This window comes from Salmo salar, chromosome 01 (assembly GCF_965601325.2).
Source record: "Salmo salar chromosome 01, fSalSal1, whole genome shotgun sequence".
NCBI classification, from domain to species: domain Eukaryota; kingdom Metazoa; phylum Chordata; class Actinopteri; order Salmoniformes; family Salmonidae; genus Salmo; species Salmo salar.
In genome coordinates this window covers 150016038-150027366 of record NC_138291.1, presented here as the reverse complement: position 1 = coordinate 150027366, position 11329 = coordinate 150016038, and the positions used below count along the sequence as shown (strand labels likewise).

The window sequence follows — 11329 nt, the reverse complement described above, 5'->3', positions numbered from 1 at the left end:
ACACACAGACAGGGTGTTATTTCTCTTTTTCCAGGTGTGTGCTCCTCCTATGGGGAAAAGAGCAGAAATCAACAACCCATACTGCACGAAACACAACGCACGATGTAGATGTATCACACAAGGCCTTAGAATGAACATGTTAAGGGCATTCAGGAAGGCTTAACTGGTATACTGTAGGTACAGCTACAGGGCAATGTCAGACTAAGCAAATGCAACAGGCCTACAGGCTATGAGGTTTGTAGGTGGTGTGTGGGGGTGAACTATTCCATTCCTCTATCTATACTCTCCACATAAGATTATCTTCATAGCCTGTGTAAAAGCCAACATGTAACCACAACACTTGCTAAATTATCTGTATGAACCTAGTTGACCATAGCTTCTCGATGAGGCAATGCCTAGCTCTTAGGACTATAAATGTCCAGACCCAATGTTGCTTACATATAGTTTTAGTAGAAGAGCAGCCATATTGATTTTACAGCATGCCTTTGTCGCTTTCTTAGGCCTAAATCTGGGGTGTATTTGTTTAGATCAAGACCATAGCAAATAGTTGCAAACATTTGCAAAACGTCTTGCAACGCAACAAGTGTTTTTATTGGACAAATTCAGGTAGATCCCTCCCCGTCTCGTTCTGTTTGCTTCTGTTGGCTTCTGTTTGGTTTGTTTGGTTCTTAGTGAATACACCCCTGATGCATCAGATAGAAGTAGCCTACTAGAAATGTAGGCCTACAAAATAGTTGTTCTCTTCTTTACTCTCATACTTTATGGAGAAACCCATAGCTGTCCAAATTATCGGTAGCTGCAGTAACGGGTTAGCGCCTGAGGCATTGTTTTGTTTGCTTACTTGGAGAAGTTTAGTTCATTAAACAGTTAGCAACTCTTGATATTTATTCCTGTTTGTAATACATTCATTTATATTTTCTAACATTAGGCTACCATTAACTTGCATCTTGTCTTTGTCTAAGTTTTTCTCTCCAGGACAGAGTGGTGATTGGTGAATAAAGGGAACTGTTGGGGTACTCAGGCGTGGGGCGTAGCTAATTGAGCATATTTTTTTCTGCGCAGCTGCTACTCTGTCCTTGGAGACGGAATGGTATCTTTTTGGGTATCTGTACTTTAGTTTACTATTTATATTTTTGACAATTTTTACTTTTACTTCACTACATTCCTAAATAAAATAATGTACTTTTTACTCCATACATTTTCTCTGACACACAAAAGTACTCCTTACATTACATTTCCTTACAAGTAATCCCTACATTTAGCAGGACAGGAAAATGGTCCAATTCACACACTTATCAAGAGAACATCCCTGTTCATCCCTACTGACTCTGATCTGGCGGACTCCCTAAACACAAATGCTTAGTTTGTAAATTATTGTGTTGGAGTGTTGGAGTGTGCCCCTGGCTATCCGTAAAAAATGTTTTTGTCTGATTTACTTAATATAAGAAATGTGAAATTATTTATACTTTTACTTTTGATATTTAAGCATATTTGAAACCAAATACTTTTACACTTTTACTCAAATAGTATTTTACTGGATGACTTACACTTTTACTTCAGTCATTTTCTATTACGGTATCTTTATTTTTATTCAAGTATAACAATTAGGTACTTTTTCCACCACTGCTTTGGTAACTTCCAGGTATCGGCGGGGATACTTAAGCAACTATCTGGCATGGACACAGATTCATTGTGGCGGAAGTAGATGAGAAGTGGAGGGAAGATGGCGGAAAACGGATGTTCTGTTTGAAACTGATGCTGGGTCGGGTGAAGATGAGAGTACAGAGAGTGAGCCAGCTACAGTCATGAAAAAGAAAGGAAACAAAATAAGTAAAGTTGTGATGAAACTAAGAAATCCCTAGATTAGTTTATAGTTGGAGTAAGGGTTTTGGATCAATGTTACCCGGGGGTTCCGTTTGAAGTCACGAGGAGTGAGGTGGCGTCAGTGAGAGTCACAAGAGCTGGTCGTATTCAGATCTTTTGATGTGTCCGCAGAACAGAAGAAGCATGCTTTTTATTTATTTTATTTTATTTTACCTTTATTTAACTAGGCAAGTCAGTTAAGAACAAATTCTTATTTACAATGACGGCCTACCCCGGCCAAACCCTAACACGGACGACGCTGGGCCAATTGTGCGCCGCCCTATGGGACTCCCAATCACGGCCAGTTGTGATACAGCCTGGAATCAAACCAGGGTCTATAGTGACACCTCTAGCACTGAGATGCTGTGCCTTAGACCACTGCGCCACTTGGGAGCCCAATAATATTTGATGTAATGTTGTGTATGGATTTCCGAAGCAGGGTGCCTGTCAAGGAGGTTATTTCTGGGATTGCGCATGATGTGGATGCAGATTATATACCTGAGGAAGTAGGTAAAGGGATTGGTGCAAGTCAACTGACCTGTATGGTGGATTGAGCAAGGAAATCCACTTCATCCATATTGTTGTTTTTTGATGAGTCTCTCCTTTCTCATGTAAAAATAGGCTTTATGAGATACTGTACCTTGTAAGAGCTTTTGTGCACAAGCCCCTCCAGTGTTATAAATGCAAAGGATTTGGGCATGTATCAAGTGTATGCAGACGGGAAGAATATTGTATGCCAGATGAAGTTATATGCTGCAACTGTGGTGGCGAACATGCGCCTGAGCACCTGGATTGCCCTGTTAGGATGAAGAAGGCCGAGGTAGCAAAAATAAGGGATGTCCAGCGTGTTTCCTACCTAGAGGCGGTGAGAAGAGTAGAAGGAGCGAGTGACGTTGAAGACGCACTGGTAAATAAGACTGCACCAGGGAATGTTGCTCGGCAATCAAGGGAACCTGATATGTTACATGTGAAAAATATGGACTTTGTAGCATTAATTGCAATGATCATAAACTGCACAGCACAAACAAAGAAGAAATCTGAGAAAATGTTAATTATTGTGAGTGCAGCAGAACGCTTTTTGGGACTCAGTGAGTTTACAGCCAAGGCATTGCAAGAAATCCTGTCAAAGGATGTTCTGGCCTCACAGGCCCCTGAGCCTGTGTAGGGATGTGACTTACATTGGAATGTGACTGAAGGTGTGGGATTCATTTTTTTATGTGTCTATTTTTGTATTTTGTATTATGTTGGTCTTTCCCCCTTTTTTCCTACAATGGATATTTTTTCTAGCGTTTACCACCCGTACAATAGGTGGTGGCATGCACCTCTAACAGATTGACTGACAGGTTAACAGTTTTTGGATTGTCTAGCTAGCTAGCTGGCTAATGTTTTTGTTTGAAAAATGAATCTGGACACAGTACCAGCTTTTTTGTTTCACCTGTCTGCCAATTCCTAATCTTCTAAGAACATAATTTGAGGAGTTGCCTGACGCGTGAGAGGAGTGCTGAGACAGAGTGTTCCTAGCGAAGATGACAAACTCAAGCAATGACCCTCTCTATCTTCTGAGGATGCAGCTTTAAAAGATTTGACATCTATTGGTTGACCTGTCATGATATATTGCTTGTTTGTTCATTTTTTTGCCCTTGAAACACTTTGAGATTCTATGAAAAACGCTATAGAAATGTTAGAAATTATTATTAACGCTTGCTTGCGGACCGCCATAATACCATAGAAGAAGACAGATTCAGAATCTGATTATTGTTGAAGTAGTTTGACTACGGAGCCAACAGGCCAGTGTTCCCTGTGTTCATAACCAAGTGAGAAGGGGGTATTTATCACATACAACTGGGAAAAATCCACTTCAACGCCCCTTGAACTAGTGGGCAACTTGTCTATCATCCCTGAGCTCCGATTTCTTCCACATGCTGACTTCTTACGTCACCTACTAAAGGATAACAGCATTTTCGGCAGTTAAATGCAACAACAAAACATTATTTATAAAAAGCTATTTATTAATATGGTTTTTGAACACTATAATTTGTTTGCGAGCATGATAGCTGTACTTTTAGTTTATGGCTGATGCAGCTTGTTTGCCATTAGCCAATCAGCATTTCTGAACGAGTTCAAAGCATGTGAATGTGTCCAAGTGAATGCAGGCTTATTGTAGGCCTACTGCAAGGTTATAATTGTCATTATTTAAACCAGCCGTTTACTTAGATTTGCTTTATGTGCAAATACTTTATTAATTTACTAAAGTTCCTGCAAGACTTTTTCCTTTTTCTCTTTGGAGTCCTACAAGAAAAAAAAAACTAAACTTGCATTCCTGGTGCCGCGACTCCCTCCTTCCACTCTACAACAATATAATATATTAAAATATATTATATAAAAGCAGCCGCTTTTATCCAAAGTGACTTACAGTCATGTGTGTACATATGGGTGGTCCCAGGAATTGAACCCACACTATATTGACGTTGCAAGCATTATTCTCTACCAACTGAGCTGGGCTACAGACACCCTCTAGTCGCCAGTGCCATCCATTAGGCCTAGCCTACAAATCTGAGGCTCTAGGTCTCTTTCTTACAATCTTTCATGGCACATCTCTTCATTTGTACAGTTGACATGGTTTTGTTACTACCGGTAATAGGCTGCATGACATTGTCACAACATTGCAAATAAGCTGTGAGAAGGTTGGTTGTGATGTGACCACGTGACAATGTGGTGATAACCTAATATGATTAGTAGAGACCTCCCTACAAAGCAGCTCAGTTGGGCGACAATGGGACATGTAGAGAAATAAAGCATTTTGTTATGGATGGAATAGATGCCCTCCTGTTTTTAATCATCCTCACCAGAGGTCTCAGCAGAAGTCCTTATCTATGTTTTCCCAAATCTGACATCAGATCAGCCACACTCAAATTATTACACTGTTGATCTAATTAGTAAAAGCAATCACAATCTGGAAGCAAGTTAATTGGGAGAATTTATTCAGCCCTGGCGACAGCTTTATGCATGTTTGATCAAGTATTATAAGGTTAGTGTTTCTGATTTTGCATAATATACCTTTAAATCCTGCACAAAGTGATCCGGCGCACCATTAACGACTGTAATAAACTCTTTAAAAACGCTTCTGTTTATGATTTATCTGCAGCTGCCTTGTCTCTCCCCTGGCCGTCTGGCCGGTTGACAAATGGCCAGGATGTAATCATTCGACCACCTCGTAAATCTGCCCAATGAAGGTTGCTTGATCTGCTGGAAAAGTTATAGAGAGGTTAGAGCAAGTTTACCGGGGTGACACGTGCCCCCCTCCAGGACCTAGTGACGTCAGAAGCTGCATTGCTTCCTAAATGTGTCTCAGTGCATTGAAATACTGTATTGTCTTTGAGGATCTTATGGCTATGTAGAACTTATGGTTACTGATCGTAAGCCATAAGTTATTTCTTAGATAAACTTTAAAGTAGGCCATATGTGTCAAATTCATTCCATGGAGGGCCGAGTGTCTGCAGGTTTTAGCTCCTCCATTCTACTTGATTGAAGAATTAAGGTCACTAATTAGTAAGAAACTCTCACCTGGTGGTCTAGGTCTTAATTGAAAGGAAAAAACAGCATACACTAGGCCCTACATGGAATGTGTTTGACACCCTTGAAGTAGGCTATCATTTATTAAACATATTTAGATATCAATTTGATACATTTTAAAGTTTCAAACACACTTACTAGGCCTACATGTTTTAGGAATGACTGCAATGGGCTGGCTATGAATAAACCTAGAGTTTAGGCCTTTTATGTTTGGGTGACACTATCAGTTCGCTGTCTCCCACTATTCCAATGACAGATTGGGGGTAATCTTTGTCTGTGAGGCTATCACATGAGGTGGCCATGTATTTTACCTCCAATCTCTCTCAAATACTAATTTCAAAATCATATTACAGTTTGGCTTGATTTCTTTAGGTTTCACACGTTCATGAAAATTATTAGCCTGTCAAGTTTAAAGCAAATTGAACTTTGGGGAGGTAGCCTGGCATGCCCATTTCTCACAATAACATGTTTATTCATCAAAATGTTTTTTTTCCCTGTTCATAATTTACAGTTGTTTGGTGTTGTTGAATTTATTGCAAATACAGGTAAGAGAACCAAGAACATTTTTAATAGAGGCCCACAGTGGAGGTGTCATAATACCCATAAAACATAGCGGTCAAACAGAGAAATGGTTCCAACCGTTTTTTAGACCATACATTTTTTCCCATAGCGGATTTTAGAAACACTTAAAATAAGTGCTGTGTTTCGTGTAGGCTTGCATGCTGACCAGACCGCTTGAGTGCGTGCGACCGCGTGTGCCATCACACGCCTTGTTGATTTTGTCCACCCAGACCAGACGCAATCAGGACACGTAGGTTGAAATATCAAAACAAACTCTGAACCAACTATATTAATTTGGGGACAGGTCGAAAAGCATTAAACATTTATGGCAATTTAGCTAGCTGTTGCTAACTAATTTGTCAATTGAAAGACATTTTGCCAAGTTATTCATTACTACATTTAGCTAACATTAGATAGTTAATACAGAGATATTTACCATTGCCTCGATTTGGCAGTCTTGTTCAGATCACCATGTTATTTGCAGTTCTTTATGATAGCCCCATTAGCAGCTAATTAGCATTTCATTTTTTGCAGGTAAATATATTGATAATAGTCACCTTGTCCTAGAGAGATTTACACGGTTATCAAAAGGTCACACCAGGGTAAGCCTACACGAAACACAGACCATATTTTAAGTGTTTCTTAAATTCCCTATGGAAAAAAATGAATGGGAAAAACGATTGGAACCATTTCCCTATTTGACTGCTAGGTATTATGACTCATACTGTGGTACTCTATTGGCTACAGTAAAATCCCAAATAATTACAGCTCTTCTCCTTTAAATTTCAGATTTTGTCTTGAGAAGAATGACAAATATTTTACGACAGGACGTATTCACCGGTTGTCAGAGCAACACCCTACCGCCGCTGTTGAGTTACATTAGCAAGTATAGCCATTTATATCAATGGAACGATGTATCCGAGGGAATTGCTGCAACTACTCAGTTTGTTACTTTGTGTATATATCTTTGTGCAACGAGTTATAACATGTTGACTTGCATCAGTCGTTTCAGAGCGCACCACTACCATTGTGGTGAATAGGAAGACGTTTGAGAAAGTCATGCAGCATCGAATCGAATGCTGAGAATTCAGTGTTCACGACATCTTTCAAGAAAACTCAATGTCCATTTTCTAAACGAACGGTGTGTACAATTTGAGCACATTAGGCCTAGTGACCAAGTCTAGGTTACATCCATAATAGAGGTGTGGTGTGTGTGTGTGTGTGTGTGTGTGTGTGTGTGTGTGTGTGTGTGTGTGGTGTGTGTGTGTGTGTGGGGGGGGGGGAGAGTGAGTGAGAGAGGGGGAGATGGAGAGCTCCTTGTCCATGTGTATTTGTAAATATGTTGTTCTCTCTTTACAGAGCCCTGTTGTCTTTTGGATGCACGTAGCAACATACACCAAACAGGCCTAATCAGAGACCTACATTCCATGCCTGTGGTCCCGTGCTAAGCGCTAAAAGCCAGCCAATGATGCTAACCTTCACCACCCCTGAAGCAGAGGACAAGGCCTGTTGCTGGGACTCCCCGCAGAAGCCTAGACTTCAATTCACCCACTCATGCCTGTGATCCCTATCCCTCGGCGAGTGCGCAGCTTCCATGGCCCCCACACCAACTGCATGCACTCGGCCTGCGGGCCGGCGCGCACCACCCAGCTTGTGCGCACCAAGTACAATAACTTTGACCTGTACCTGCGCTCGCGCTGCATGTACGGCTTCCTGCGCTTCCTGCTCTACTTCGGCTGCAGCCTTCTGACCTCCCTCCTCTGGGTGTCGCTGTCTGCTCTCTTCTGCCTGCAGTACGTGAGCGCCCGCGTTTTCCTGCGGCTGCAGTACAAGCTATCCGTGATCTTGCTGTTGCTAGGACACCGGCGCTTTGACTTTGGGGTGCTCAACAACCTGTTCATCTACAGTATGCAGGTCACAATGTTCCTGGTGGGAGGCCTGGGCTGGTGCTTCTTGGTGTTTGTGGACATGTAGCGTCTGGTGGTGACAGACCATGGATCACTGTTTTATGCCAATGTCAGACAGCCACCTGAGTGATGCACGGCAGCCATTTTGTACCAAAACACTACACACAGCAGCAGTCGTGATGAAGGCGTGAGGATGACCAGGAATAAAAGGTGGACAGATTATATAGTGCAGGGATTCTTGAAAGACCAGACAATCATACTTTATTTCACAAACAAACACAAACACACACACACACCCAGAAAAGTATGTGGACACCCCTTCAAATTAGGGGATTTGGCTATTTCAGGATCACCCTTTGCTGACAGTTGTATAAAATCAAGCACACCGCCATGCAATCTCCATAGACAAACATTGGCAGTAGAATGGCCTTACTGAAGAGCTCAGTTACTTTCAATGTGGCACCATCATAGGATGCCACATTTCCAACAAGTCAATTCGGAAAATTTCTGCCGTGCTAGAATTGCCCCGGTCAACTGTAAGTGCTGTTATTGTGAAGTGGAAATGTCTAGGACTTAGCCACGAAATGGTAGGCCACACAAGCTCACAGAACGGGATCGCTGAAGCGCGTAAAAATCGTCTGCATTCTGTTGCAACACTCGCTACCGAGTTCCAAACTGCCTCTGGAAGCAACTTCAGCACAAAAACTGTTGGGAGCTTCATGAAATGGGTTTCCATTGCCGAGCAGCCACACACAAGCCTAAGACCACCATGTGCAATGACAAGCATCGGCTGGAGTGGTGTAAAGCTCACCGCCATTGGACTCTGGAGGAATGGAAATGCGTTCTCTGGAGTGATGAATCCTGCTTTCACCATCTGGTAGTCAAACGGACGAATCTGGGTTTGGTGGATGCCAGGAGAACGCTACCTGCCCCAATAGTGCCAACTGTAAAGTTTGTTGGAGGAGGAATAATGGTCTGGGGCTGTTTTTCATCGTTTGGGCTAGGCCCCTTAGTTACAGTTAAGGGAAATCTTAACACTACAGCATACAATGACATTCTAGACTATTCTGTGCTTCCAACTTTGTGGCAACAGTTTGGGGAAGGCCCTTTCCTGTTTCAGCATGACAGTACCCCCATGCACAAGGCGAGGTCCATACAGAAATGGTTTGTTGAGATTGGTGTGAAAGAACTTGACTGGCCTGCACAGAGCCCTGACCTCAACCCTATAAAACACGTTTGGGATGAATTGGAACGCCGACTTCGAGCCATGCCCAATCGCCCAACATCAGTGCCCGGCCTCATAATGTTGTTGTGTCTGACTGAAAGCAAGTCCCCGCAGCAATGTTCCAACATCTAGTGGAAAGCCTTCCCAGAAGAGTGGAGGCTGTTCTAGCAGCAAAGGGGAAACCACTCCATATGAATGCCCATGATTTTGGAATGAGATTTTCATTGAGCAGGTATCCACATACTTTTGGTCATGTAGTGTATATTAGTATGAGCTATCAAACCATGTAAAGGAACAACCTAATTCTGTATTTTTATAATAAAAAAATGCAACTAACTGGATTTATGTCAACTCCGTCAGACACCATAAAAGGCATTTCATTTTTACATGTATTGTCCAACAAGTGTTTAAAGGCCTTGATTGTTTAATTCTAACACTGGTATTATTACATATTTGAATAATCTAATCTCCAAACTTCTTTTTGTTTTGTTTTATAGCGCTGGGCTAATTTCGTTAGCATTGTGGCATGCTTTTCCTGATTTAAAACATAAAACAACGTTCATAAAGCAAACATTATCCCTTCGGTCTAGCACAGCAAATGTGTCAACAGTTGAAGCATGTGTTGCAGAACAGTGATGTCAAATATTTTTTCAGAATATTAACAGAAATCGATTTTAATTGGGCTGGCCATCATTGACGGAGTTGACAAGCCACTGACGGAGTTGACAACAAATACTCAAAATATACATTTTTGCTTCAATACAAACATTTGTAAAATGTACAAAAATGTTTTATTTGAAAACTCCCAATAGTAATATAACCATTCTATCAGATCTTTTAGCACTCTGACGGAGTTTATGTTAGACAAAAATCTGACAGAGTTGATGTTTTACGATTTTTTCGTCTTCATTAAAGTGCTATACAAAGTAGCAAATTTGTTCTTCCGGAGTTGCTTTATGACTCTAAAATCTAATTTAATCTAACGTATCCAGGCTGTATCACAACCGGACGTGATTGGGATCGTATTGGGCGGCGCACAATTGGCCCAGCGTCGTCCAAGTTTGGCCGGTGTAGGCCGTCATTGTAAAGCAGAATTTGTTCTTAACTGACTAGCCTAGTTAAGTAAAATAAAAAGATAGGATATTAATTTTGGAACAAATATATATCAGGCAGATGGAGTTTTCAGTTTATGGTTGTGAACTTGACACCATGGTGATTTCAATGTTTGTTTAAATCTATCAAAAGTTACAGACCATGAGTGGTCTTGTTGCACTACATGTAATGTGGACATGAATATAGAGTCCTTATGGTGGAGCTGATCATGCTCATTCCTGATTAATTTAGGATTTTAAACATGTGACGGAGTTCACAACATCGCCGGACACATTTTTTAGGAATTACCATTTTTCAGTTAACATTAATTATTGGCAGTATTTTTTTTGGAGAGTTTCAAATTGGGATCCTTTGCTCTGGACAAGGGAATTTCCAGTTGGAAATGTGTAATATTGAAAATATATTATTTTTAATTCCCCTTTATAAAGTATAAAACTATAAAAAAATTAAGTTTCCCTGCCAGCAAGGATTGTCCTGACTTTCAAGAATCCCTGAGTGACACGCTTTGGTGCTATTTGCCTGCAAAAAGTGGATGCATATATACCGTATCTGTCACGTCCTGACCAGCAGATGGAGCTATTGTATTCGTTTTGGGGTCAGGACGTGGCAGTTTTGTGTGTGTGAATGTTTGTGTTGGTGATTGGGACTTCCAATTGAAGGCAGGTGTGTTGAGTTGCCTTTGATTGGGAGTCCTATATAGGTGGGTGTGTTTTTCTTTGGGGTTGTGGGTAGTTGTTCTTGCACTGCGTTTTGTATGCCTGTAAGACTGTTCCTGTCATGTGTATTGTTTTTCCAGTGGATGCTTTATTCCTTTTTTTAAAATAAAATATGAGCATCCATATTCCCGCTGCAGTTTGGTCTATTCAACACGGCTCTTTTTGTGACAATATCACTAAGACTTCTGTAATAATAACCCTTACTTTAGTTTGGCGCATGAGGGATAGTATGCCCCTTAACACCCTAGAAGGAAAAAAAACATGCTGTCTTGTATGACTGGAGGAAAACAAGTGACAATGTTGAATTCTAAAAATAAAGGATATATTCAGTATGGGTGTTTAAATTGACTCCCCAGGTGACAGACATTAGT

At 41.1% G+C, this 11329-nt stretch overlaps 1 pseudogene across 1 annotated transcript; it reads left to right on the top strand.

Annotated features, from left to right (window-relative positions):
* Positions 1-6850: 6850 nt before the first annotated feature.
* On the top strand, positions 6851-11081 carry LOC106565885 (transmembrane protein 250 pseudogene; annotated as a pseudogene). The gene is made up of 2 exons (XR_014376336.1): positions 6851-7138; positions 7357-11081. The product of XR_014376336.1 is annotated as a transmembrane protein 250 pseudogene (transcript).
* The last annotated feature ends 248 nt before the right edge of the window (positions 11082-11329 follow it).